The sequence below is a fragment of the Leucoraja erinacea genome, chromosome 20 (genome assembly GCF_028641065.1).
Source record: "Leucoraja erinacea ecotype New England chromosome 20, Leri_hhj_1, whole genome shotgun sequence".
NCBI lineage: Eukaryota > Metazoa > Chordata > Chondrichthyes > Rajiformes > Rajidae > Leucoraja > Leucoraja erinaceus.
Genome location: NC_073396.1, coordinates 38,822,399 through 38,845,504, shown reverse-complemented (window position 1 = coordinate 38,845,504; position 23,106 = coordinate 38,822,399).

The window sequence follows — 23,106 nt, the reverse complement described above, 5'->3', positions numbered from 1 at the left end:
GAGAGAAGGCAGGTACACGATACTGAGTTGGATGATCAGCCATGATCATATTGAATGGCGGTGCAGGCTCGAAGGGCTGAATGGCCGACTCCTGCACCTAGTTTCTATGTTTTTATATCCTTCTAAACCATTCCTATCCCTGCACCTGTCTCTTAGTCAACTTTCATTTGTCAAATTCCTTCTTTACGCAAAGAGTGGTGGCGATGTGGAATGAGCTCCCAGTGGAAGTGGTGGAGGCAGGTTCATTGGTATCATTTAAAAATAAATTGGATAGGCATAAACCACCCCCTGGATGAGAAGGGCTACACTTGGGCTTTACCTGGTATGAGTGCAGGCAGGTTTCCAGGTGAGGTAGAGGGGGCAAAAAAATTGCAACTCTAGGTGTCAACTGCTTTACGGCATGGACTTGTAGGATCGCTTCGAGATGGCCAGTTCGTTTTAACCGTGGTGGCTGGAATTTCAACTATATGGTTATATGGTTCCTGGGCTTCCTCCTGCACCTAGTTTCTATGTTTTTATAACCTTCTAAACCATTCCTATCCCTGCACCTGTCTCTTAGTCAACTTTCATTTGTCAAATTCCTTTTCCTCTTTCCCTCTATAAACATTGGTTGAAATATGCTTAGACTTTGATGACTTCCTTCTAGCATGTTTTTCAAAAATGCTGACTGGTTTAGAGAGTATCAACTATAGAGAGAGGATCGGTAGCCTTCCACAGAAACCGCACCCTCTGTAACTCCCTAGTCAATTTGTCCCTTCCCACCTAAACCACCCCCTCCCCTGGTACTTTCCCTTGCAACCGCAGGAAATGCTACACTTGTTGCTTTACCTCTCCCCTCGACACCATCCAAGGACCCAAGCAGTCTTTCCAGGTGAGGTAGAGGTTCACCTGCACCTCCTCCAACCTCATCTATTGCACCCGCTACTCTAGGTGTCAACTGCTTTACTTCGGTGAGACCAAGCGCAGGCTTGGTGATCGCTTCGCCCAACACCTTTGCACAGTTCGCATTAACCAAACTGATCTCCCGGTGGCTCAGCACTTCAACTCCCCCTCCCATTCCGAATCCGACCTTTCTGTCCTGGGCTTCCTCCATGGCCAGAGTGAGTCCCACCACTAATTGGAGGAGCAGCACTTCATATTTTGCTTGGATAGTTTACACCCCAGCGGTATGAAGATTGACCTATTTCAGGTAGTCCTTGCTTTCACCCTCTTTCCACTCCCCATCCCAGCTATCCCACAGCCCACTGTCTCTGCCTCTTCCTTTCTTCTCCCCCCGCTCCACCCACCCCCACATCAGTCTGAAGAAGAGTCTTGAACTGAAACATAATCTATTCCTTCTTCCATGCTGCCTCACACACTGAGTTTCTCCAGCATTTTTATCTACCTCGGATGGAAAGACTTGAATTGTTTTCTCTGGAATGTCAGTTGAGGAGAGACTTGATAGAAGTATATAAAATGATATAATGAAAGTATATAAAAATAGTAAAATTAAGGTAGACAGTCAATACCTTTCACGTCAGTTCCTGTGCTGTTCATTTTTTATGTTCTAAATGCTATTAAAATCCATGTAGAAAATGATCCTACCTTACTAATCACTTTGTCACCTCCTCAAGTTATACAGACATGACATTCTGAGAAACTTCCTCTGCACCCTTTCCAAAGCTTCCACATCTTTCCTGTAATGGGGCGACCAGAACTGCAGGCAACATTCCAAATGCGAGCTAATAGTAAGATTAAATATGAACTTACCAGTTTGAAGTTTGATCTTTATTTTATGAGGAGTTACGTTGGTGATTACGTGAAGAAGCCCCGCCAGTGCGCATGCATTTTAATCTTCAAAGCAGCGTTATGCAATCACAGATAACAGAATATTTGAAGTAACATAGTAAGATCAGCAACATGAGAACTACCATATGACCTTTATGAAAGAGAGGGTTGGGCGTGGTGGGCACATAATCACCAACATAACTCCTCATAAAATAAAGATCAAACTTCAAACTGGTAAGCTCTCATTTACTCTTACTATTTTACTTCAGAGGCACATGAGTGATTCTGTGAAGAGTTCAAAGCTCTGTGATTTCATGCCGCAGATTCAAATCCTGGCGTCTCACTGCATCGATTGACTCAGAATGAGTGAATAATCAACAATGCAGTAACAATAACATTGATTCCAATGTATTAATTGCTTATGTGAATAAAGCAATCATTAGCAACCCCTCTATATCAGGGGAGACTAAAGAGAAAGCAAAACAGAACTCTGCCATTCATCCAAGGCATTGTCGCCAAAATGATGAACTCTGCCATTCATCCATGGTCCCGCCGCAGAGCGCCAGCTGCACTTCTGCATCGACGGCCGGCTTATTCCTGGTCCAAACCCGGAATCTGCACCTCTCTTGTAGGGATACCTTCTCAGATTTGCCGATCACCGGTGGCTTAACCTTGCAGCATCTCGGACAGCTGCCCTTTCTAGCGAATGCAGTAATTTCTGAGCCCAGCAGCATTCTTTGCAGCTTCATTTCCTGGGCACGCATGCCACGTCCATCCGACCCCATAACAGCTGGTTCATTGCTGGCACCTTAAGGCAACACGCAGTTCCCCGGGGTCTCGTGTTTCTTTGTGTTCTCATCCATCGTGAGCTCCTGTAGCTGATGGGAGACTAAATAATTTATTGTGGAGGCCAACTCATCTCCCAGGGGCTCTCCTGACTCTGACGGGACAGCGAATCATACTGCCAATGATGGGACATCTGGCAGCTGCCGTTCTTCGCCTGGATTGAACTCACCATCAGAGTCGGGGTCAGAACTCAGCTGACCCATGGCACACGCCTCATCAATGAAGGTGCTATCGAGCAGCCCTTTACTAGGTGCTGCTGGCGTGGCCTCTTCTCCAGCCTACTGCCGACACCACTCCTGCTCCTGTAGTGTGCCCTGAGGAAACAACCTCTGCAAAAGGTGCTCCATTTGGGATAACCGTTTAAAAAATGGTATCGAGCCCCGGAGAGGAATTCTCCGCTCCTGACTCTGGCTAGTCAGTGGGCCTAACAGACTTGCTGGTGGCCTTACGCCCGACTGGTGCTGGCTCTGTGCTTTGCAGCACCCAAGTCTGCAGTCGCCCCTCTCCCAGCTGGCGACTGTGCAGGGGTATGAGGCAGCCATTCATAGACCACACTCCCGCGGCTGTCTACTGATTGCCTCTTAGCCTTGGTTGTCTTGTCCATGGCATTGGAAGAAATACACAGCACAGCACCACAGCAAAACAACCCGAACTTCAGCTAAGTTTGTGGCAATTATCTGGAGATTTAAATCCTCACAACCTCCATGTGCCAATGTGGCTGGTGCGCTGACACACTAAGCAGCCCTGTCCCAGACACTGCTGGCGCGGCCTGTTCCATAGGCCCGAGCTGACACACTAAGCAGCCCTGTCCCAGACACTGCTGGCACGGCCTGTACCATAGGTCTGCGCTGGTGCCTGTGAAGGGTTAAAAAATAACAACAGAATGCATACAGAAACATACCTATTTCTGCAAGAAAATCATTTCAGCCAGACTACTCCGCATTGAATAGGGCTGTTTGACTCTCTGTGATCGCACCCCATGCCTGGGGCCCACAGATCGATGATTCTGTGAGCCACTGACCACACTGTCAGTGACTCTGGCGGAAGCCCCGCCCACCTGCATGTTTTACCCGACCCCGGGAACCACAGCAGGTTTTAAACCACTGACCGCTTTGTCAGTGGTTTCAAAAAGCGAAAAACCTGACATCAACCGACTATCTGTTCCATGGTCGGAGCCGGGGTCTCCCCAGAGCCCATAGTCGGTTCACTCGCTGGACATCGCCAAATCCTGCAGGATACTTCTGTGAAGAGAAGTTCCTGCACGGATATCAACCCTGGTAAGTAATAAAAAAACTAACCTGCAGGTTTCAACTTACCGTCGACAGAAGCAAAGCCCTGCCAGTCCGGTGCTTTGCCATGCGAACAACGTAATGACGTGCATGCGTGCTTCTTCACGGAATCACTCACGTGACTCTGAAGTAAAATCAAAGTCCTATAGAACTGCATCATGACATCCTGACTCTTGAGGGTAATGAGGGTAAGCCTTTGTTACCACCCTATCCACTTGGACACCAAGATCTCTCTGCACATCAATGGTGTTCAGGGTCTTGCCATTACCTTCAGACTCTCTCCTTGCATTCAACCTCCCAAGTGCAACACATCACACTTGCTCAGCAGAAGCTCCTCCTGCCATTACTCTGCCCATTTCTGCAGCTGATCTAAACCCCACTGTATCTTCAGATAGCTTTCTTCACTGTCTGCAACTCCTCCAATTTTGGTGTCATCAGCAAACTTACTTGCCAACCCATCTACATTAACATCTAGGCATTTCTCATCTATATTACTAAAAGTCTCATCTTGACCATTTCCTGTTGCACTGCATATTGATTTTATAAAAAACACTGCCACTTAAGGATATGTTTTTTGGCCATCTTACTCAGAGCCCCATTCCGCTGGTCAGGACAAGACAATTTTCCCCATCGATGAAAAATAAAAGACTTATTAATGTTTAAAAATGTTGAGATTATCTCTCCTGTCAATCACACCATGAAGGCCACCCCCTTCCAGTGGGAGGTGGAGGTACTATAAAACCTGGAAGTGTTTAGTGCCTCAGTCAGTCTCTGCAAGATGGGGAGCGAGAGGGTGACATCTCTCAGTCTGAGCTGTGAATAACACTGAACACATGTGTACTAAACTGTGAGTGCTGTTAATGTGGTTTGAAAATGGTGTTCGAAAATGTAGTTTGAAAATGCAAAAGTGGTTTTTGCTTTAAAATGCCTCAGTGATTTTTGCTTTGAAAATGCCTCATTGGAATGTGGTTGGTGTTGCCTTCTACATAATTAAAAGTCTAACTTTGACCGCTTCCTGTTTGCACTGTATATTGATTTTAGAAAAAATGCTACCACGCACGCTGTGATTTTTGGCCATCTTACTCAGAATCCCCCTCTGCTCATCAGGTGCCAAGGACACATCAATGAAAAATAAAAGAGATATTAGTGTTTAAAAAATGTTGAGATTCTCTCACCTATCAATCACGCCATGAAGGTCACGCCCGTTCCGGTGGGAGGGGGAGAGACTATAAAACCCGGAAGTGTGGGCATGGTACAGTCTCCGCAAGATGGGGGAGGGAGAGGTCACGACTCTCTGTCGTTAGTGGCCTTGCACTAAATGGCCTTGCTTGAAATGGTAGGAAACTACACTTGAGTTTAGTGGCCTTGCACCCTGCTTGAAATGGCATGAAACTGCACTTGAATTTGGTGGCCTTGCAACTTGCTTCAAGTGGCATGAAAATGCACTTGAATTTGATGGCCTTGCACCCTGGAATTGCAAGGAATAGCCTTGAGTCAACTGCCAGCCCACCAGCCGTGAGTGAGTGTGCTGCCAGCACAACAGGCTTGAGTGACTGAGCTGCCAGCCCAAGAACCCATTCAGCGACAATATCCATACTAGCCCTCTGGAAACCAGTCCGTTCGGCCCACAACAGCCATACACGCGCTCCAGACCTCCACCAATGGCCACCAATATTGGAATTGGTGGAGTGGTGGGATATGCCATTCGGGGGACCAGCCCTCCCGTGTGAACATGGGACCCAACGGGTCCCACTTAGTCTAGTATTCTTTATAAAACAGATGCAAAGTACTCATTTTGATCTCTTCCTCTCTCCAAGCATAAATTCCATCCTTTATTCTTGAGTGGTCCCATTTTCTCCCTGTTTTATTTTAATGCACATATGAAAGCCTTAGGAATATCTTTAATCTGACTAACCAAAGCCATTTTATTGCCACCTGGCCCGGCTAATTGCCTGCTGGAGCTCTTTACTACTTGCTTTACATAGAAACATAGAAAACATAGAAATTAGGTGCAGGAGTAGGCCATTCGGCCCTTCGAGACTGCACCGCCATTCAATATGATCATGGCTGATCATCCAACTCAGTATCCCGTACCTGCCTTCTCTCCATACCTCCTGATCCTCTTAGCCACAAGGGCCACATCTAACTCCCTCTTAAATATAGCCAATGAACTGGCCTCGACTACCCTCTGTGGCAGAGAGTTCCAGAGATTCACCACTCTCTGTGTGAAAAAAGTTCTTCTCATCTCGGTTTTAAAGGATTTCCCCCTTATCCTTAAGCTGTGACCCCTTGTCCTGGACTTCCCTAACATCGGGAACAATCTTCCTGCATCTAGCCTGTCCAACCCCTTAAGAATTTTGTAAGTTTCTATAAGATCCCCTCTCAATCTACTAAATTCTAGAGAGTATAAACCAAGTCTATCCAGTCTTTCTTCATTCTTACATTCTTACATTCCACAAATAACCATATAACCATATAACAATTACAGCACGGAAACAGGCCATCTCGGCCCTACAAGTCCGTGCCGAACAACTTTTTTTCCCCCTTAGTCCCACCTGCCTGCACTCATACCATAACCCTCCATTCCCTTCTCAGCCATATGCCTATCCAATTTATTTTTAAATGATACCAATGAACCTGCCTCCACCACTTCCACTGGAAGCTCATTCCACACCGCTACCACTCTCTGAGTAAAGAAGTTCCCCTTCACGTTACCCCTAAACTTCTGTCCCTTAATTCTGAAGTCATGTCCTCTTGTTTGAATCTTAGAGTTAAGAGTAAGAGTTAGAGTTAGAGTAAGAGTTAACCTAGCAATTATAGACCTGTTAGTTTGACATCAGTGGTGGGAAAATTAATGGAAAAGATACTTAGAGATAATATATATAAGCATCTGGATAAACAGGGTCTGATTAGGAACAGTCAACATGGATTTGTGCCTGGAAGGTCATGTTTGACTAAGCTTCTTGAATTTTTTGAAGAGGTTACTAGGGAAATTGACGAGGGTAAAGCAGTGGATGTTGTTTATATGGATATCAGTAAGGCGTTTGACAAGGTTCCTCATGGAAGGTTGGTTAAGAAGGTTCAACTGTTGGGTATAAATGCAGGAATAGCAAGATGGATTCAACAGTGGCTGAATGGGAGAAGCCAGAGGGTAATGGTGGATGGCTGTTTATCGGGTTGGAGGCAGGTGACTAGTGGGGTGCCTCAGGGATCTGTGTTGGGTCCTTTGTTGTTTGTCATGTACATCAATGATCTGGATGAAGGTGTGGTAAATTGGATTATTAAGTATGCAGATGATACAAAGATAGGGGGTGTTGTGGATAATGATGAGGATTTCCAAAGTCTACAGAGTGATTTATATGGTTAAACAACCATCTTCCTAGTCCAACCTGATTGATACCTGGGTATATTGTAGCTTTTTTTCTTGGAATATTAAACAAATATCACAATATATTTATTGATCACAAAATCACCTGATGCTTTGGAAAAAATATATAAATAAGTAACATATGTAGAGATTAAAGTTGTGGAAATTGTCTGTAAAGTTACACTGTACACAATCCTATTTGTTCCGTCCAGCATCAGCTTTACTGAACGTTAATAGCCAGTGCTTTTAAATTAGAATTGTGTCTGTGACGCATTACACACTCAGCAGGTCAGAAGAGAGAAACATTTAACATCTTTAGTTGAAAACCTTTTGGCAAAAATGAATACAGTAAAGAAGATGACAACTCTACAGCTTTGCAGAAATGATAGAAGAGGCATAATTTCCTAAAAGTGTGCACATGAAATTTTAATTCACCATCTTCATCCCCGAACGCTGTCTAACCTTCTGAAAACTTAGAGTCTTAGAGTCACACAGCATGGTAACAGGTCCTTTGGCTCAACTTGTCCATGCCGACCAACGTGCCCCATTCACACTAATCCCACCAGCCTGCATTTGGTCCATCCTTCTAAACCTATCCTATCCATGTACTGTTTAAATGTTTTTCATTTCCAGTATTTTCCAGCATTTTCTTTTACATCTCAGGTTTCCTGCTTCCATGGTATTATACTTTTGTGCACTGAATCACATAATTATTTTCACATTAATTAGTAATTCTCTTAAATCCTGTTTGATTAGACACTTTATTGCAAATCACCTCGATTAAGGGTAGTGGCACTTAAAACAAATTGATATGCATTGATTCCATGAGTCTAGAAATGATTGATATTTCAACCCAAGTGACGACCAAGCTCACAGAGCTTTCTCCTGTTTTAATTTGGATGTTAGCCATTTATTTTAAATAGGTTAGTGCCATCATTAAATCAGCAGTCAGAGGAATGCATTTGGTATTGACATTATAAATTACATATCCAAGGCTATTTCTCCAAGCTACAGCAACAATGAATGTGTAACTTTAACTTTAGAGGCGGCATGGTGGCACAGCGGTTGAGCTGCAGCCTGACAGCGCCAGAGCCCCGGGTTCGATCTTGACTACAGGTGCTGTCTATGGGGTTTGTACATTCTGCTTGTGACTGCATGGGTTTTCTTCGGGTGCTCCGGTTTTCTCCCACATCCCAAAGACATGCAGGTTTGTAGGTTAATTGGCTTTGGTAAAATTGTAGTGTTTAGGATAGTGTTAGTGCTAATGATTGGCGTGATTGGCGCAGACTCTGTGAGTCAAAGGGCCTATTTCCTCACTGTATCTCTAAACTAAACTAAACTGACAATAATAGGCCAGATAGTGCAGCATCCAACCTGCTGCCTGGTCTTTGTGTCTGTGGTGGCCATGTGCCCATGCTTGCTTGTTCTGGATATGTGAGGCAGCATGACTTGCCATTCAGCATTGAAGTGGAGTGGACTCTGAGAGGCAAGTACGCTATCAGATTATGTACCAAGGAGACCTTGCCTCCAGGATACAGATGTCAAAAGCTCTGATGTTTTCATAATACATTGTGAGCTGAAGGATCTATTCCTGTGCTGTACTGTTCTGAAAACATAACAGATGCTATTCCTATTAATACTCAAATGCATTTATAACTCATTTTATTAAATTCTGCATGATACAATAATAACATTTCCAGTGTATCTGTAAGTTTAAAGGGAATGTAGGAAACTAAATCAGGTGGGTTTTCAGGGAGCATCTTGAACCCAGATGCCAAAGCATTGAGATTTGTGAATAGTTGGGCTGCAGAGATTCGGAGTTTTACAGTGCATTTCATTTCATGATCATTTATCTTTCCAAGGTTGCAATGCCACCAACATTTCTATCCCAGGTGCAGTTTAACCAAATGTAAACCGCTCTTTGTGAAAACCAGCCCTGAAGTTACAATGACCATCCCTGGACAAAACATGCATCTTTTATGTGGAAACAGAACTGCAGATGCTGGTTTACAAAAAAAGACACAAAATGCTGGAGTCATGCAGCAGGTCAGGCAGCATCTCTGGAGAACATGGATGGGTGACGTTTGGGTCAGGAACTTTCTTCAGACTTAGTGAGCTGTAAGAGAAGCCTGGCAAGTGATTGGTGGTTTGAGGTGATGGGGAATTTTGGAAAAGTGGATGGTTGGACAGAGATGAAGAGTAAAGTGGGAAATGTGGAGCCTGAGGTAGGAATGGAGATGGAAGGAGAGGGGGACGTTAGAGACAGATGTGATTCCAGGTGGGGCACAGGGAAGGGAGGGTGCGGGAAAAGGAAGTGGCAGGAAAAATGGGTGTGTGAGGGTGGGGGTTTGGCAAGTTACCTATGATTGGAGAATATAATGTTCATACCTTTGGGTTAGAAGCTTCTCATATGGAATATGCGGTGCTGTTCGTGTTTACACGTGGTCTCGCTCTGGTAGGGGCCCCAGGCCAGAAAGGTCAGTGTGGGAATGGGAAAAAGTGTTAACATGGTTAGCAACAGGGAGATCCAATAGGCCTTGCCGGACTGAACGCAAGTGGTTAGCAAAATGGCTACCAAATCTACGTTTGGTCTCAGCAACGTAAAGGGGGCCACATCGGGAACACCTGATGCAGTTGATGAGGTTAGAGGAGGTACATGTGAACCTCTGTCTCACGTGGAATCTCTGCTGGGCTCCGCAATGAATGGATGTAAGGGAAGAGGTATAAGGTCAGGTATTACCTCTCCAGCAGGGGAATGTACCTGGGGTGAGGGTGATTCAGATGGAAAGGGATGAATGAACCAATGAGTCGCGGAGGTAGTGTTCTCTATGGAAGTTGGAAAGGGGTAAGGATGGGAAGATCTGACTGGTGCTGGGATCATATTGGAGGTGGCAGAAATTTCAGAAAAATATGTCTTGGATGCAGAGGCTGGTGGGGTGAAAGATGAGAGGACCAGTGATAACTATCTGGGGGAGGGGAATGAGGGCAGAATTATGGGGCACAAAGGAGATGGAGGTGAGGATCTATCTATGCAGCCGGGGGGAGACTATGTTTTCTAAAGGAAGTGGACATTTCGGATGTCTTGGAATAGAAAGCCTCATCTTGGGAGACACGCTGGGAGACAGAGACATTGAGAGTATGGGTAGCATATTTGCAAGATGCAATATCTTTTATCTGTCACCCTCCATTTTGTAGGATTAATGCAAAGCATTTACTGATATTCATGACAGCATGTTTCACAGCTCTACAATTCAGCAGGAAAGCAAAAAAAAAAAAAGATTCTCACTTTCTTACTGTTTTATTAATTTATGTGTGGAATCTAAAGACTTCGTATTTGGGGGTTTGGCATTTCAATCTATTTCTCTTGTCAATTTTATCGATCGTAGAGACTTCATTTTCAGGAGTGTGTTGTTTTTCCTCAACAAGGTTAGCAGCCCCCAAACATGTTTCTTGTTTAACACGGCAAACACTTTTAAATGTGTGCTTACACAAATATGCAGCGATGTAAATCCATTCGAGTTGGAGAAGGGAAATTGCCTCCAAAATCCTGGCCAATATTAATCCTTCAAATGGCATCATAAATAATGCATCTACATTATCATATAACTCCTCATGGAATGCAAACTCTCTGTGCACGTGTTGTTTCCAATGTTTGCTGCATTTCAAGACAGAGTACTCTTCAAAAGTACTTTAGTGGGTAAAAAAAACTTAGGCATGTCTTGAGTTAATCCTATATAACTATATAATTCTTGCAGAATTAACTTTTAATATACAATTCCTAATATGGTCTTAGAAATATTTTTGTTGTGTACTTAGGGTTGCACAGTGGCTCAGTGGTAGAGTTGCTACCAGACCCAGGTTCGATCCAGACTACAGGTGTTGTCTTAAGACCTCTTAAATATAGCAGTCAAGGGATATGAGGAGAAGGCAGGAACAGAGTACTGATTGTGGATGATTAGCCATGATCACAATGAATGGTGGTGCTGGTTCGAAGGGCCGAATGGCCTACTCCTGCACCTATTGGCTATTGTACAGAGTTTGTAAATTCTCCGTGTGACCACGTAGGTTTTCTCCGGGTGTTATGGTTTCCTCCCAAATTCCCAAAACGTGCAGGTTTCTAGGTTAATTGGTTTCTGTAAACTGTCCATGGAGTGTAGGATAGAACTAATGTATGTGTGCTCGCTGACTGACGTGGACTTGGTGGGAAGGGCCTGTTTCCATGCTGTATCTCTAAAAATCTAAGGGGCACCATTCAACTTCCATTGTACATTTGAAGGGAAATAAGAAGACATAATTTTAATTATGCTAATTTTAGTGATGAAGTCATAGCTTAAAACATGGTGGGATCTCAAAGTTATTATAATATTTAGTTCTTCGCCCTTCACACTTGGGTACCCATATCTTTGAAAAGCTAGTTCTTTGAATGATGTCAGCTCAACTGGTATTAAACAGCCACGGTGGCACAGCGATAGAGTTGCTGCCTTACAATGCTTGCAGCACCGGAGACTCGGGTTCGATCCCACTACAGGTGCCGTCTGTGCGGAGTTTTGACGTTCTCTCCGTGACCACGTGGGTTTCTCCGAGATCTTTGGTTTCCCCCCACACTCCAAAGATGTACAGGTTTGTAGGTTAATTGGTTTGGTGCATGCAGAAATTGTCCCGAGTGTGTGTAGGATAGTGTCACTGTGCGGGGATTGGCTGGTCAGTGCAGACTCGGTGGGCCGAATGGCCTGTTTCCGAGCTTCATCTGTAAACTAAACTAAGCAGCTCAATCTGTGCAGTGTAACTATTTCTAGAGTTCTATCTGGCCAACATACGCATCTAAAGAAGAAAGAGATACAATTTATGAATTGTACTTACCAACAACACAGGCAAAAATTGAATAGAAACATAGAAACATAGAAATTAGGTGCAGCAGTAGGTTATTCGGCCCTTCGAGCCTGCACCTTCATTCAATATGATCATGGCTGATCATCCAACCCAGTATCCCATACCTGCCTTCTCTCCATACCCCGTGATCCCCTTAGCCACAAGGGCCACATCTAACTCCCTCTTAAATATAGCCAATGAACTGGCCTCAACTACCCTCTGTGACAGAGAGTTCCAGCGATTCGCCACTCTCTGTGTGAAAAAAGTTTTTCTCATCTCGGTTTTAAAGGATTTCCCCCTTATCCTCAAGCTGTGACCTCTTATCCTGGACTTCCCCAACATCGGGAATATGTTTTACATTATACTTGAAGCAAAAACCAGATAATGAGGCAAAGGCTCTTGTAATTTTCCATTGCAAAAGGCTTCAGTAAAATTATAAACCCTGTACGTTGTTCGCCATTTACCATATTGATAAGATTGTGCAGTTAATTAAAAAACTTACAGTAGTCAAGCCATGAAAGAGAGGTGGCTTCATTAGGAAATTGTCTTTGATTCTATTTTCTTTTCGCACCAATATGAATAAAAGAAAATGTTTAAATACATAACTTTTTTTATACTTCAAATGTACGATCAAGTGAATTATAATGGCCAATCATTCTGATTATATACATAAAAACAAGTAGCATTGATTCTAAGGTAATCATTCTATCAATTAATTCATAAAATAACTCCATAATCATGCCATCGGTGGTGAAAATGAATAAGATGGGGATTACTTTGAATTGTGGTAGCTCTCTCCATACTGTTTACATTGTACATTCCTGACCCACTAAAAGGGCAGGGATATGAATGAAGTAACAGCCAAAAATAGTCCACTTCGTGCTGAATCTACTATGATAATCAGTCAATTTTATTCAAGGAACTGGAGCTTATATCAAAAACTGGAGGGCATTCAAGGTTTTGGTTTTTTAAATGTACATATGGGCACTATAATAGATTTGCAAGCTATAAATCCATAATTACTTTGCAGATTATATCATTGTTACTTTATTTTAGCTGTCCGTACTGATGTGGTTTATTAATATTCATTAGCATTTAATATTTGCAGAGATATGTGAACAAGTACCAAGCTGCTGCAGATCTAATCGGCACCATGCTCAATAAAGATATGTATGAGAGGTATTTGCAGACAATGTTTCACATTCACTTTTAATAAGGAAAAGAGTGAGGAACTGGGATGTAAATAAATTCCAAAATTGGTTACTATAATCTGCATATTTTACTTTATATTTGCTTGTGATTAAATCCTTCCACTATTATTTTTTTGTTAAATATCAGGCTTCATTGTGCGTAGGAAGAAACTGCAGATGCTGGTTTAAACCGAAGATAGACACAAAAAGTTGGAATAACTCAGCGGGACAAGCAGCATCTCTAGATAGAAGGAATGGATGACGCTCGAGACCCTTCTTCAGACTGGTTACACTTTTTTTAAACATACCTTCCATTGTGTTTGAAAGATTGGATAGCTTTATCTATGGGTTTTGTAAGTGATAAAACAGGAATAGAAATTTGGTCTGTAATTCAAAGGTGTTCACAGATTCATTAAAATACATGACAGCCCTTATTAATACAATTCCAAGAAGGATTTTACAAACTAGCATCAGACCACCCTTTTCTATACCAACATCACATCGTTTGGTTAAGATTCTCAACCCAAGTTCCACTGAATGTGATTGGAGGCTCTGAAGACAAACTTAGGTTTGGGTTTATTACTGGAGGTGATATGTGACTAATAATGAGGCACTTTTAAGTCCAGATTTGCGTAAATTAATGTAATCATGGCGGCCAGTTGTGGAGGTCTAAGCATCACTGATTTGCTGATACACCCCAGCAAATATTGACTTCTCTAACTTCAGGTAACCACATGGGTTTTCTCTGAGATGTTCGGTTTCCTCCCACACACCAAAGAAGTACAGGTATGTAGGTTAATTAGCTTGGTGTATGTGTAAATTGTCCCTAGTGTGTGTAGGATAGTGTTAATGTGTGAGGATCGCTGTTGGTGCGGATCCGGTGGGCCGAAGTGCCTGTTTCCGTGCTGTATCTGTAAACTAAACTAAACTAAACTAAGTGTGTCTATCTTAAGTTTAACAGATGTTCTTCCCTGTGTCCTAAGCTTATCTCATGCGCCCATGAAGTGAGTCTATTTTTATCTGGTAATGGCATTTTTAACGTGGGAATAAACTCGCAGGGACATTCCTGTCTCATTCTCCCTTCCATAATGGAATGGTGTGGTCTGTGTATGGCTCTATTCAGCAGCCCAGCATGGGCATGATCAAAAGCACTAGAGTGTGACTGCCAGACCACAGTAACATGAGCTCACAAACATAAAAACAACACTCTCCTGGTTGTCCTTTTGTTGCCTGCAATTCACTTTGGACTGAAAATATTACATGTTTCATTCATTATGCGTTCTGTCAGTTAATGACTTCAAATTGAATATTAATATTCATTATATTGTGCACCACTTCAGCACACTGTCTGCTACACAAAATGGGTGTTGCATGTGAACTGGCCAACCTGGTTGGAGCATTGCAGAAATACAATATCACAGCCACACAGTCTCTTATTATTGACCTCTGTATGTTTCTTAGAACTGTCGAAAAAATAAATATGCATAACTGTAATGTATTCATACACATTCATGTGTATGCTAATAAGTTGGTGTTCAATATAAGCAGTGAATGCTGGGTAATAAATCTCTCTCTTGTGATCCAGGCAACCAGTGTGTAAGTCTTGTTCTTCATTCTGCTGTCCGGAATATAACAATAACCAATATTCATTATTTTTAATATGTCAGAAACAAATTCTTATTACATAATGGACGTTTGGATGCCTCAAATGTCAGATCAGGCAGAATCTGTGGAGAGACAACAGATGCCTTCTGTCAGGACTAGAAATGTTGTATCTTTCTGACGTTTTAAATTACATAGAAGGAAAAGGGTGGACAGAATAAAGGGAATGTTAAAGGGGAAGTGAGTACAGGAGAAGTTACAAAAGATTCCCGAATTAATGGGAAGGAAACTTTGAAAAGGGATAAGAGAGTAAGGTCAGGGCCAAAAGTGGCCGGTGTGAGATGGGAGGTGAATACAGAAGTCAAAGTTTTGCATATGAATGCGCAAAGTATAAGATATAAAGTGGACGAGCTTGACGCCTAGTTAGAAATTGGCAAGTATGATGTTGTGGGAATTACAGAGACGGCCGCATGAGGATAAGGGCTGGGAACTGAATATTCAAGGATATAACTCTTATCAAAAAGACAGACAGGTGGACAGAGGGGTGGTGATAGCTCTGTTGGTGAGGAATAAAATTCGGTCCCTTGCAACGGGTGACATTGAAACAGGAAATGTGGAGTCAGTATGGATAGATCTAAAGAAGTGTAACGGTAAAAATACCCTAATGGGACATCTACAGGCTGCCAAACAGTAGTGTAGATATTGGATGCAAGTTGAATCAAGAGTTAAAATTGGCATGTAGTAAAGGTAATGCCATGCTTGTTATCAGAGATTTCAACATGCAGGTAGACTGGAAAAATCAGGCTGGTACTGGACCCCAAGAAAGGGAGTTTGTAGAGTGCATCTGTGATGGACTCTTAGAGCAGCTTGTATTGGAGCCTACCAGGGAGAAGGCAATTCTGGATTTAATGTTGTGTAATGAACCGGATTTGATAAGAGAACTAGAGGTTAAGGAGCCATTAGGAGGTAGTGATCATAATACGATAAGTTTTAAACATTGAAACATAGAAACATAGAAATTAACCAGTGCCTGCCTTCTCCCCATAGCCCTTGATTCCACTAGCCCCTAGAGCTCTATTTAACTCAATTTTAATCTATAATTTGAGAGGGAGAAGGGTAAATCAGAGGTGTCAGTAATACAGTTGAACAAAGGGGACTGCAGGTCCATGAGGGAGGAGCTGGCCAAAGTTGACTGGAAAGATACTCTAGCAGGGATGACAGTGGAATAACAATGGCAGGTATTTGTGGGAATAATACAGAAGGTGCAGGATCAGTTCATTCTAAAGAGGAAGAAAGATTCCAAGGGGAGTAAGAGGTGACCGTGGCTGACAAGGGAAGTTGTGACAGTATAAAAATAAAGGAGATGACGTATAACATAGCAAAGGTGATCGGGAAGCCAGAGCATTGGGCAATGTTTAAAGAGCAACAGAAGGTAACCAAAAAGGCAATACGGGGAGAAAAGATGAGGTACGAAGGTAAGCTTGCCAAGAATATAAGGGAGGATAGTAAAAGCTTCTATAGGTATGTGAAGAGGAAAACATTGGTTAGGACCAAAGTTGGACCCTTAAAACCATATAACCATATAACCATATAACAATTACAGCACAGAAACAGGCCATGTCGGCCCTATAAGTCTGTGCTGAACAACTTTTTTCCTTTAGTCCCACCTGCCTGCACTCATACCATAACCCTCCATTCCCTTCTCATCCATATGCCTATCCAATTTATTTTTAAATGATATCAACAAACCTGCCTCCACCACTTCCACTGGAAGCTCATTCCACACCGCTACCACTCTCTGAGTAAAGAAGTCCCCCCTCACGTTACCCCTAAACTTCTGTCCCTTAATTCTGAAGTCATGTCCTCTTGTTTGAATCTTCCCTATTCTCAAAGGGAAAAGCTGATCCACATCAACTCTGTCTATCCCTCTCATCATTTTAAAGACCTCTATCAAGTCCCCCCTTAACCTTCTGCTCTCCAGAGAATAAAGATCTAACTTATTCAACCTTTCTCTGTAACTTAGTTGTTGAAACCCAGGCATCATTCTAGTAGTTCTCCTCTGTACTCTCTCTATTTTGTTGACATCCTTCCTATAATTGGGCGACCAAAATTGTGCACCAGATTTGGTCTCACCAATTCCTTGTACAATTTTAACATTACATCCCAGCTTCTATACTCAATGCTCTGATTTATAAAGGCTAGCATACCAAAAGCTTTCTTTACCACCCTATCTATATGAGATTCCACCTTCAAGGAACTATGCACGGTTATTCCCAGATCCCTCTGTTCAACTGTATTCTTCAATTCCCTACCATTTACCATGTACGTCCTATTTTGATTTGTCCTGCCAAGGTGTAGCACCTCACATTTATCAGCATTAAACTCCATCTGCCATCTTTCAGCCCATTCTTCCAAATGCCTAAATCACTCTGTAGACTTTGGAAACCTGGGACCCATGGGACCCTTGAAGACTGATAAAGGTGAATTTATTATGGGGAACAAGGAAATGGCAGATGAGTTGAACAGGTACTTTGGATCCGTCTTCACTAAGGAGGACACAATTTTCCTGATGTACTAATGGCCAGAGGATCTATTGATGGAGGAACTGAAGGAAATTCTCATTAGTCAGGAAATGGTGTTGGGTAGACTAATGGGACTGAAGGCAGATAAATCCCCAGGGCCTGATGGTCTGCATCCCAGGGTACTTAAGGAAGTGGCTCTAGAAATTGTAGATGCATTGGTGATCATTTTCCAATGTTCTATAGATTCAGGATCAGTTCCTGTGGATTGGAGGGTAGCTAATGTTAACCCACTTTTTAATAAAGGCGGGAGAGAGAAAACAGGGAGTTATATACCAGTTAGCCTGACATCGGTGGTGGGGAAATGCTGGAGTCAATTATTAAAGATAAAATAGCGGCACATTTTCATAGCAGTAGCAGGATCGGTCTAAGTCAACATGGGTTAACTAAGGGGAAATCATGCTTGACTAATCTTCTGGAGTTTTTTCAGGATGTAACTGGGAAAATGGACATGGGGAGCCAGTGGATGTAGCGTAACTGGACTTTCAGAAAGTATTTGATAATGTCCCACATAGGAGATTAGTGGGCAAAATTAGAGCACATGGTATTGGGGGTAAAGTGCTGACATGGATAGACAATTGGTTGTCAGACAGGAAACAAAGAGTAGGGATTAACGGGTCCCTTTCACAATGGCAGACAGTGACTAGTGGGGTACCCCAAGGCTCGGTGCTGGGAATGCAGCTATTTACAATATACCTTCATGATTTAGATGAAAGGATTAAAAGTAACATTAGCAAATTCGCAGATGACACAAAGCTGGGTGGCAGTGTGAACTGTGAGGCGGATGCTATGAAGATGCAGGGTGATTTGGACAGGTTGGATGAGTGGGCAGATGCTTGGCATATGCAGTTTGTTGTGGATATATGTGAGGTTATCCACTTTGGTGGCAAAAACAGGAAGGCATATTATTATCTAAATGGAATCAATTTGGGATAAGGTGAAGTACAACGGGATCTGGGGGTCATTGTTCATCAGTCACTGAAAGTAAGCATGCAGGTACAGCAGGCAGTGAAGAAAGCAAATGGCATATTGGCCTTCAAAACAAGAGAAGTTGAGCATAGGAGCAAAGAGGTCCTTCTGCAGTTGTATGGGGCCCTAGTGAGACCACACCTGGAGTATTGTGTGCAGTTTTGGTTATATTCCTCGTATGTTGTAAAGCATACTTGGCAAATAAAGTACTATTCTGTTTCTGATTCTGATTCTGATTCTGATATGAAATGTTTCAATTCAATGATTAGTCCTAAGGGCTATTGCATGCTTTGCCAGAATATGAGACATTGTTCCCCCAATTTATGTTAAGCTTTGTTCATTCATTCAGTCCTAAATCCTGTAATTCACTTTCATCACCCACATGTTAATCCTGTAGAATACCGTGGTCAGGATCGAACCTGGGCCTCTGGCACTGGGAGAAAGCAGCTCTGCTGTGCCACTGTGCCACCCGATGCTCACTTTGAACAGAACACTGTTGGAAAGATGTCACCTGGCCCATTAGCTTTGGTGCGCCTGTTCTAATGGTCACTGTAGCAGATGATTAACCTTTCTGAGAGTGAATTTGGAAAAAAAGCAACTAGCCTGGATGGAGTCCTTGGCTGCAGAAGCTGCATAGAGAGCAGCTGGCAGGAGTATTCACAGACATCTTTAACCACTTTCTAAATATCGCTCAGGTCCCCACCTGCATTAACAAAGGCAACTATCAAACTGGTGCCAGATAAAGAAATGGCAGTATGCCTTAATGTCGAAGATTGTGGGGAAATTATGCGAGGCATAGATAGGGTAGTAGACAATCAGAACCATTTTCCCGGTGGATAGTGAACATTTGGCATAGTTCCAGTCCCATCATTATCAATAACCCAAAGTTAACAATACAAACAGATGCCAGTGCTCAAGGCTGGGGAGCAACTAATACCATATCCAGTACAGGTGGTAGATGGACTAATCTAGAATCATCACTACTACAGACACTGGGCATAAACTATTTGGAAATGTTGGGTGTGTTCTATGGTTTAAACGCATATTGTTCAAATATGCACCATTTGCATGTTCGTTTGCAGATTGACAATACTACAGTGGTGGCCTATATTAACCATATGGGCGGGATAAAATTGATATCATGTGGTAATTTGGTCAACACAATCTGGCAATGGTATGTCGACAAACATATTTGGCTATCAGCAACTTACCTACCAGGTAAGCTAAATACAGTGGCAGACACCAGGTCACGCAAGTTCAATGATAACACCGAATGGATGTTAAACCCCAAAGTATTTGCTGAAATTACAAAGCAATATGGAACACCAGATATCGATCTCTTTGCATCCCGGCTGAATCACCAGGTACCGATGTATGTCACTTGGGATCCAGACCCTGAGGCAGCGGCGATGGATGCATTCACGCTGAACTGGGGGAACTATTTTTTCTATGCCTTTCCCCCCTTCTGCCTCATCAGTTGGGTACTATGTAAAATACAGATCCACTCTGCTTCAAGCATTTTGGTAGTACCCGACTGGCCTACACAGCCATGGTTCCCAGTAGTCCTTGACAGGGTCGTTGAAACACCAATGACCATTCCCAGCAGACCAGATCTACTGATTCACCCTATATCAGGCGAAAGTCACCCATTGCATGACAGAATAAACCTACTGGGTTGCAGATTCTAAAAAGACCTTTGCTGGACCTGGGATTGTCAAACAGGACCATGGACGGAATGACAGCATCTCACCGACTTTCCACCAAGAAACAATACCTCTCGAGTATAATAAAATGGGAAACATACTGCTCGAGAACAGGGACAACCTACACATCAACCACCATAACAAATGTACTGGAGTTCCTGGCCAGCCTTCACCATGATGAAGGTCTGAGCTATAGCACCATCAATTGTGCTAGAAGTGCACTGTCAGCCTACCTAAGACAGGCACCAAGACAACAGGCCATAGGATCTCATCCGCTGGTGGCCAAATTAATGAGAGGGATCTTCAATGCAAACCCCCCTAGACCTAGGCACACCAAGATCTGGGATGTCAGTGATGTCCTGACATACCTAAGGGGATGGTCACCAGCCAGGTCCCTCACTCTGGAACAGCTAACCCTGCAAACGGCCATGCTGATGGTGTTAGTCTCAGCACAAAGGGTCCAGTCCCTTTACTTACTCAGACTGGACAATATGGTCGTAACACCAGACCGAATAACATTCACCATTCAGGAGCTGGTAAAACAGAGCAGACCAGGAACTTCAGGTCTTATTATGAAATTCCGGGCGTACCCACCTGACCCCCATTTATGTGTCATGACTCACCTTCTACTATACATAAACACAATCAAAGATTCCCGAGGGAGAGAAAAAACACTATGGGTCAGCCACAAAAAGCCACATGGTCGGGTGTCAAGTCAAACCATCTATAGATGGCTCAAACAGGTACTGGGAGCTGCTGGAGTGGATACTGATATTTACACATCTCACTCCACCAGGGCAGCATCCACGTTGGCGGCTAAAAGAATGGACGTACCATTAGACCACATCCTGGCAACAACGGGGTGGTCCATAGAAAGAACTTTTCAAACGTTCTACAACAAGCCATTAGATGAACCTGTTTTATTTGCAGAGAGAATTTTAGACTCTGCAAATATATAATTTAAGCCCGGTGGAGCATTATTTGCTTTGTTATTGTTTTCAAATAAATACCGTTATTGTTTTATAAACAGATTCATGTTTGACTACGATAACTCCCTTGGATGACTTCGGCAGCGAGCGAAGTATGAACTGTTACACTGTTTGAAATCACAGAGCTTTAAAATCTTTTTTCACTCATCCATGGTTACTTCAAGCAGTGTGTTACGCATGGATTAAATTGCGGCGTGAAATCACTGAGCTTTGAAATCTTCACATAGTCACTCACGTGACTCCGAAGTAAAATAGTAAGATTAAACGAGAACTTACCAGTTTGAAGTTTGATCTTTATGTTATGAGGAGTTACGATGAGGGATTACCTGCCCTCCGTTCCCACCCTCAATATAGAGATCAACTGATAACTTAGTTCTCCTTATCTTTACTATGTTTATTTCAATAATTGTGTTGGTTCTGTGATTCCACACCACTGCTTTGAAGTATGTTGCGCATGCGTGCTGGCAGGGTCTTCACGTAATCCCTCACCGTAACTCCTCATAAAATAAAGATCAAACTTCAAACTGGTAAATTCTCATTTAATCTTACTATTTTATATACTGTGAAGCAGGATGGGGAAAATGGCCAACATAGGATGTTAGGAGGGTAATAAATAGATGTGTCAATGTATTTAGCTCTCATGGCAGTTAAAATAAACATTAGAGATGGTAAATAGCTAACAGTAATAAAAATAACACACTGCTGAAAAGCAGGATTCATTATCTATTGAGGGGGATAGTTATTAGCAGTTCAGTCTAGGTTCTTATTCATTGCAACCCTGGGATTAAAGCTGTTCTTGGTCACTGTGTTTGGTGGGCAAGTCTTCCAGAGATTAACGAACGGCCTCTTTTAATAATTGACACCATCAATTCTCCTGACAGAGAAATGACATTTGTGGTATCTGTTTGTTAGATACATGGGAGAGACATTTTCAACATTAGAGGAAGCATGGGGTTAGATATAACTGGGAAAAGACAACTTTGAAAGGACACAGAGACATTGATCAGTGATAACTTATTTCAAATCCACAAGTAACCATTGTGTCAGTTGGGGGAATGGGTTGCATTGAGGGACCAGGCCTCACGTGTGACAGGGACCCAATGGATCCCTCTTGGTCTAGTAAGAATATAAAATGCTATAGATACTGTGAATCTTTGAAACACTTTGTGTTCTCTCAGAGTGTAGTCGGTGCGCACAGTTAAGGCCTTCAATAAACAGACTTGTTTGATCGACTCACCATTGATGTACAAGCTATTTTATTTTGTCCCTGGGCCTATCTGAGTAAAGCTAGATACAGGGTACGAGTTTAGCACAAAATAGCACAAAATTCTGTCCTACAGCGGGGTATGGAACATGTACAATCAGGAGATCAGTTTAACTTGGCATCATGTTCGGCACAAACATTCAGTGCTAAAGGATCCATATCTGTGCTGTAGTGTTCTTGGTTCTGATATCTGCCATCTTGAAGAACTGTAATGTGCACCTTAACTCCATCGTCCTATGCCGCCTTTAGAGTTTCTCAACTACCCTTTCAACAGGATCACAACAGACTCCATCTCCCTGGCCCTATATAAATCTCTGGAACATGTAGATAACAAGGACACCTATGTCTATTAATTGATTACTGCTCCACCTTCAACACCATCATCCATCCAAACTCATTTCTAAACTCCTGGACCTAGGAGTCAGCTCCACCAACTGCCATGGATGCTTGAATTCTGACCCATTGACCACAATCAATGAGAATAGGAACAATGCATCCTTCCCCAAAAATGCTCAACATTGGTGCTCCAGGAGGTGTGAAGATAGCGTGAAGATAGGGCCTGTCCCACTTACGTGTCCTTGGCACGCAAATTACACGACCTCGTGGTCGCGTTGAGGTGCACGGGCATCTTATGACCGTGTGAGGGCGGTCCCACTTAGAAGCACAGAGGGG